We start from the raw sequence: 7518 nt of genomic DNA, 5'->3' as shown, positions 1-7518 counted from the left end.
AAAATCCCCGTTCTGCGGCCATCCCTCCTCCGCGGCTGCACGGGCAGAGCCAAGGGCCGGGGCCCAGCCGGGGCCGGGGCTGCGATGCCTCCCTGGCCGCCCGGCCAAGGAAAGGACGGGCTTGTCCTGCGCTCCCTGCCCTCGGCTCCGGCCCGGGGCATCCCCTCAGGCATCGCGGGCACCGCCGGCAGCCAAGGAGCGAGACAGGTTTGCTTTACTCTCTGAAAATATCGGGGCACGAGTTAGCTCGGCCCCGTGCGGGGCTCCGACCCCCGGGCGGGGAAATTCGGCACCGCGGGGCTCGGAAGCCCGGCAGGAGGGCCTCGCTCCCTGCTCAGCTGCGGCGATTTCTCTCCCCACATTTGCCGTGTTGAGTTCACCCTCCCCACGCTCGCGGTGCTGCGGCCTCGTTCAGGGCTGTGCATCAGCTGCGGCTGCCCCAGGAGAGGCCGTGCTGCCATCGCCCTGCCCGTGACAGGCAGAGAGGATGGCAGCTCTGTCACAGAGAAACCTCATCGCAGCCACTCCGTGGTTTTACCCCGTGTGTGAAAGCTGCTGTTAATCCTAGAGATGCAATAGTTGCCACAGTAAAGTAGAGGGGGAAAAACCAGTCCTAACTCTTTTGGTGAAATGTGGCTCAAAGGGGAAGTGGCTGCTTTGAATGAGCCCATTTTGGTGAGGATGGCTGCTCACAAAATCAAACCCAAAGGCAAAACCTGGACCAGCCACAAGTTACAAACAATTACTAATTTCTCATGAAGCTTTAATGATGGCTTTGAGCACAAAGGAACAGAAAATTCAGAAGTGACTAGCAGCACTACTGATTGTACATAAAGCACAGAATCTCTCCTGGCATGAGCATTTTTCCTTCATTCCAGTGCCATGCTGAACATGACATCGACATGGCTGGAAGGAAAACTGGGATGGAGAGGCCATGGGCCCCATGCTGGTGATGAGGAGGGGAGTGCAAACTGTGCTTCCCATGGAGGGGACAATGAGAATCAGCATTCAGGGAGACGCTGATGCCCCAAGCTTCCATACTGGGGAACCTCCCAGATTTGCCTTCTTTCTAATGCCATGAAACACATGCAAAGAGACAAGCCAAATTTCCTCTTTGTGCAAGATCAGCCCTACCATCCTCCCTACCTTGTCTCTGAGCACACAGCAAGGGTCTCCTTGCCTTACAGCAGCCCCTTGGCATAGATGACAGCACCAGGAGAGTATGACTTGGTGACCTGGACGCTCCCCTGTGCCTTAGGTCCTCATCTCCTGAGCCTGCCTGCCTGCTGATTCTTCCTCAGGAGGTGATTTGAGCCTTCTTTGCCTGTGTGAGTACAAAATGGGCAGTGGGGTCCCTGCTGGGCCTGCAGGAGCTGCAATCCCCTCCATGCCCCACTGCACTAACAGGAGCTGGCAGGTGAAAAGGGTTAATGGGGCAGGCTTTAAACCTGTGAGGTGAAAGGGGACATTTTCAAGAAAAAGAAACAGTAATGCAGCAGCCTGTCCTTCACCCATCACCCACGAGCTGTGTCTGGAGCCCTGCATGGCACCAGCATCTGCTGCCCCATGGCCAAAGCCTTGCTGCCCTCTCAGGGTGCCAGGGGGGCTCAGGGTGGCTTCTCCAGAGACACAAGGGAGGCTGGCACTTTAATCAGCATTTCTCTGCTCACAGGCACCAGCAAGTGTGATCACAGTGTGGGAGGTGAAGAATGGCTGGTGTTTTACTGCAGGTTCCAGAGAAAAATGCAATTGTGACAAGCTCTGCTTTCAGCAGTGATCAGGAAATACAAGCTCAGAGCAGAACCCCCTTGGACAAGGCTGCAAAGAGCAGCAATGTCCAAGCAATACCAGCCATTGTGGGGAGGGAGAGCAGGGAAAAGAAAAATGCCATGCCTTTATAAATTAAAAAGCTTTTTTTTCTCAAGGCTAAAACAAGATTTCTGTTTAAGATACTGGGAAATCAGCCTCTAACCAGCACAGAGAACAAAGCTCCTTTAAGCACTGGTGAAAGTGAGCCTACAGCCTTGTCTAAAAGGAGCCTGTGTTTCTTACTCACAGCTCGAGTTCCCTGTTGCTCACTGTGTTCAAGGCTCCTCACCCTCCCAGCTCTGCCCACCCCTGCTGCTGCCCCAGCAGGACACAGGGAAAAAACATTTTTCCCCTCCCATGGCTGCTGGCCAAGGGCTGTGCCACACATGGGAATGGCCCAATGGTGCACAGCTGAAACCTCTGCCTCAATCTCTGTCACCCATCACACCCCAGCCCTCCATCACCCCCTGTTACAGCCCCAAGCAGCCTCTCAGCCTCAAAGATGCTGCAGGAGAGCCTGCTGTGAGCAGCCCCAGCCAGGCACTGCCAGAGGGAACAGGAGGTGTCAGCACAGGGCTGGGGCAGCGAACCAGCTCCAGCCACTGCTGACACCCTCACAGAGCCGCAGAGCAGGAGGCAAGGCAGCAGCAGCCGCATCCCCAGCATCAGCACAGGCAGCAGCTCTGGCTGGAGCAGCAGTGTCAGCCTGGAGCCTCGGGCACCCTCGGCAGTGGCTCCGTTTCAGATCTGGGGCTGTGGGGTCAGGGCTCATCCTAATGGCACCACCCCACCTCCTCTTTCTGTGCGGGGACACTCAGCACTCGCTGGGGGCGGGAGAATTCATGGTGAGCTGGGGAACAGCTGAGAGGAGAGCGGGAGAGCAGGAGAGCAGCAGCCAGCCCACCCCGGCCCGGCCCAGCCCATCCCAGCCCGGCCCAGCCCATCCCAGCCCGGCCCATCCCAGCCCATCCCATCCCAGCCCATCCCAGCCCACCCCAGCCCATCCCATCCCAGCCCATCCCATCCCAGCCCGGCCCAGCCCATCCCATCCCAGCCCACCCCTGCCCATCCCATCCCATCCCAGCCCATCCCAGCCCACCCCAGCCCATCCCATCCCAGCCCACCCCTGCCCATCCCATCCCATCCCAGCCCAGCCCACCCCAGCCCATCCCATCCCAGCCCACCCCTGCCCATCCCATCCCAGCCCATCCCAGCCCAGCCCAGCCCATCCCATCCCAGCCCAGCCCATCCCAGCCCATCCCATCCCATCCCATCCCAGCCCATCCCATCCCATCCCATCCCAGCCCATCCCATCCCAGCCCACCCCTGCCCATCCCATCCCATCCCATCCCATCCCATCCCATCCCATCCCATCCCAGCCCATCCCATCCCATCCCAGCCCACCCCAGCCCATCCCATCCCAGCCCACCCCTGCCCATCCCATCCCATCCCAGCCCATCCCATCCCAGCCCAGCCCATCCCATCCCATCCCATCCCATCCCATCCCATCCCATCCCATCCCATCCCATCCCATCCCATCCCATCCCAGCCCGGCCCAGCCCATCCCAGCCCGGCCCAGCCCGGCCGGCTCACCGCGGGAGTGTGGGGGCAGCACACGCGGCAGGAACGCTGTCTCACACCTGCAGGGCACACCCCACCAGCAGCTGCCTCTCGCAGCAGCCCAGAGGAAGCCTTTACATGCTGCTTGCAACCCGTGCATCAGAGCCTGGCCTTTCTGTTAGAGCATGGACTAACCAAGGGACTTTTTCCCCTTTATAAATAGCAACAGCAGAGTCAACTCATACTGAGGTGCACCGAGCTGATCTGCCTTACTTCCTCATTTACATGCCTGGCTGATCCTGGCAGAAATCAGCAAATTGTTACAGAATGGCAGGAAAATCCCGTGGCAGGTAGCAACATGGTGGCAGCCACCTCTGGGAAGCCTGAAGCAGTTTATTTTCACTAGAGAAAGTCACACACACACACAAACTGTTTTATTTCAATTGAGAGAAATTTCTTTTCCCCCATGTTGAACCATTCTCACTGTTGTATCTCCCACCCATTGTTCTGAATGAGATAAAACCAAGTGTGTTTGACAACTACAGCCCCTCCTACTTTCCAGGAGAGTCTGAGAGGGTTTGCTTGGGCTGAAAACACAGGGATCAGAGCTACTGGGTTTGGGGAGGACAAAGGCCCTAGATACAAAAATCAGAGATTAGACTATCAGTGCTTCTGTCCCATTCTAGCTAATCCCAGAAATCTAGGGTGAAAAAGTCAAGTAGCAATTTCCGTTCTTGGGCACCAGGCTGTGTTTAGCTCAGCCCAGTTTCAGCAGCCACAGCAACATTGCTCTCTCCAAAACTGCAGCTCTGAGACAGCAGTGGGACAGGGCAGCTCCACCTGGGCAAAGCTCACATCCAGCAGGATGCATGGAAGGATCCAGCCTGCTGTGCAACAGGGCTGAGCTGGATGTGCTCCATGCCCTCTGGTTTTATATCCTCTTTGCCTGGCAGGACCACTACCTCCTCCCCTCCTCCTTCAAACACTGCTAGGCTTTGTTGTCTTTTCCCAGAGCTCAGGGGAACAGAAACAAGATGGAGAGTCCTGTGCAAAAGCCCAAGATCCAGTCTAAAGGCTGCTCAAGAGCCAGCACAGAGCCAGGCCTTGGAGCTCTGAGGGAAAGCAGCCATCAAACATAAACAGAGAGAGCTGAGCACGGGAGGAGAGCACAGCATGGGGCACCTGTGCTAAACTGTCCCATCTCCAAGACAGAAGAGCTCGTGAGAGCTGCTGCACATCAGAAAACACCACACTGCCCTAACCACTGCTTCCTGAAGGGATCTGCAGACTGAGAGCCCAAAGGTACAGTCAGCAGCACTTGCTGGGCTCCCTCAGCACTGCTTGCAAGGAGGCTGAGTGCCCATGAGCAAAACCCAGCATCACCTGGCATCTGGGGTACAAAGTCCTCAAAGAGCACACTAAGAGTCTAATGACCGGGTTCAGCTCTGGACACAGCACACAGCAGGAGGAATAAAAAAGAGAAATTTCAGCCCAAAGTAGCCTAAAGCTTCCTCTCAACAGAATAACCCACACATGAAACAAATTTCAGCAACAGCATCACCAAACTAATGTCAGCTCTAAAGGAAGTTGGGAGCAGTCATGCTTTCGTGGCATCACAGGGCTTGGTATTCTTGTGGTAGCAGACAGGGAACCATCCTCTCCTGCAATTATCTTTAAATCTGTATTTTTGTAGGGCACTCCACTAGCCCATATTAGAAAATAATAAATCCCACAACAGGGTTGAACTTCTCCCAGTGTCTCCTGGTGTGCAGAGGAGACCCAAGGAAACACTGAAGGAAGTACCCTTGTTCAGCATCTGCCACTTCTGTACTTGGTCATTGCCTTTAACTTGGAAAAAATCAGAAAGTAAACCTTGACATGGAGGCATTTCCAATCACTTCTTTTTGTTACTTTGCTCTCTTCCTCTACAGTCAACATTCCTCCATAACAAAAACTTTCCAAGAGCTGCTTCTTGCTTTATATATATATATATATATATATATATATATATATATATATATATATATATAATTTTGCCAAACATCCTCACTTCTCTGGTGCTTACCTATCACTCAAGACAATCAATGACAGAAGAGACACTTACCATCACACCTGCAGGCAGGAAGTCCCCAAGACCTTGAAACAACACTCTTGGGTAGAATGCATCTGAAAATGTGACCTTCACTTGCAGGAAAAGCATTATAAGGAGTTTAATGCTCTAAACATACATTTGGGGTTCTTTTCCCTGAGAGACACCACTTAACAGGAAGACTTTTGCTACAATTTTTTCAAAAACTGTACAAAACCCCCAAAGGTTTTGAGTAACAACATTTATTATTGCTTTATAACTGCAAGAAATGAGTAACCTACTACAGCAGTACAAAGCCCTATACAAGGCTGAAGTTGTTTTACATTCGGTGTGGACACACATTAACTTTCCCTGTAAACACAGACTGAATTGCTGTGGGTGTGAGCAGTGCTGCAGCCTCCAGAGTCTCCAGAGGAAGCCAAAGCCAAACACAGCTCCACATAGATAACTGTGGGACATGCAGTCCATCCCATGGCCCCTCTCCCATTTCCCTTTGCAGAGGAACAAGTCTGTTATCAGCCTTACATGATGATTAAATCCCTCATTACTCACTGAGGAGTAATCACCCACCACAGGAGAGAGCTGGGTGTTCTCATGGTGCACAGACAGAGCACCCACGCCTCTGCCTCGTGTGGGAGCTCCCTGGAAGAATCTCCTTCACCAGCTTGGAGCACTCTGGGGCTGCAGCTGGGCCCAGCAAGTGCATTCCAGCTCAGCTTCCCCTGCACCTGCTAACTCAAAAGAGCCCCTGAGGTAAAGAGCCTGCAGCTGGCAGCAGCTCCTGTGGGATGGGTTGGTTTTGCCCAGTAGCACGTAAAAAAAAAAAAATCCCACAACAATAAACAAAAAAATTAACAAAGCCCTGTGTTTATTCACAATGATCCCAAAAATCTAAAAGCAAGTCCAAGGAGCTGTCCTTTTTGCTTAGTGCAGTTTGATTGACTGGGGTCTTTCCATACTTTGTGGACACAGATTGAGAAAATTCCAGCCCCATCCCTATAAGCTGGTATTGGAGAGCCCATGCTGCTGAGGGAGCACAGGCACGGCAGTGCTGCCTGAAGGAATTTAGCAGGAGCAATTATTTTCTTGTGGTGCCTCTTTGGTATGTGCAGAAGTGCAAAGCACCACTTAAAAACTCACCAGAGGCAAGGAAATTTGCTCAACGTTAGTATTTCTTAAATGGCAAGGAAATGAAGAGGGAGTAAAAAAATTCAGTTTGTAGAGGCATAAGGGTAACTAATTTTTGGTCATTTCCATAGCACAGGTCACACTGTGCCATCCACATTTTCTTGTACTTTCCAAACTCCTATCAGGTAGAGAAGACAGAGGCTGAACCCAGACAAGAGGAGTAATTGCTGGAGTAATTCTGACTGCAAGTCACAGAACCTCCAAAGTGAGGTTTGTAACAGAAGCACTTCCACCAGAAGACAACTGCAATAACAAAACTGAAACATGAAGTTCAGGTACATAAAGAGAAACTCCAGAATTACAGGACAAAGCTTGATGCTTTTTGAACTGCTATAGGTATTTTCACGTGTGGGAGCTGCAACCCAGGTAATGACACTGTTACAGGTGAGCAGTTAAAGAGGGGACAACAAAGAGGGAACTTCCTGTTATTTTCCAAACGTGACTTCATCCATCTCTCCAACAATAAGGGGAGGTCAAGTGAAGTTCTCATCCAGTAGAGTATGAGAGAAATCCCAGCTTTTGGAAGTACCTGTGCTTATCCTTGCTCATTTCCTCTTAAGTAAAACATTGTTCCCAACTCAATATTCTGGACCTGCTTCAGTCCCAGGGTCTCTGAAGAAGGGTGGGTTTTTCTATTTTTATTATATAATATTTTTCTGGCAGTGACTCGGTGGGTGACAACAGAGGGCTGGGATCCATGTGAAGAGCCCTCTGCTCACCCTGCTTTTGCCTCAGCCACTCCCCTGCTGTGGAGAGGGGCTCGGCTCCCTGCAGGGGCTGTCACACCCCGAGTGCCACCACACGGCTCCTCCACCCTGTGGCCGCAGCGTGACACACACCTGTCCCAACTCAGCATCACTGAGTCCTGAACA

This window comes from Ammospiza nelsoni, chromosome 14 (assembly GCF_027579445.1).
Source record: "Ammospiza nelsoni isolate bAmmNel1 chromosome 14, bAmmNel1.pri, whole genome shotgun sequence".
NCBI classification, from domain to species: domain Eukaryota; kingdom Metazoa; phylum Chordata; class Aves; order Passeriformes; family Passerellidae; genus Ammospiza; species Ammospiza nelsoni.
The sequence above is the reverse complement of the archived record's forward strand: the minus strand, read 5'-3'. Positions refer to the sequence as shown.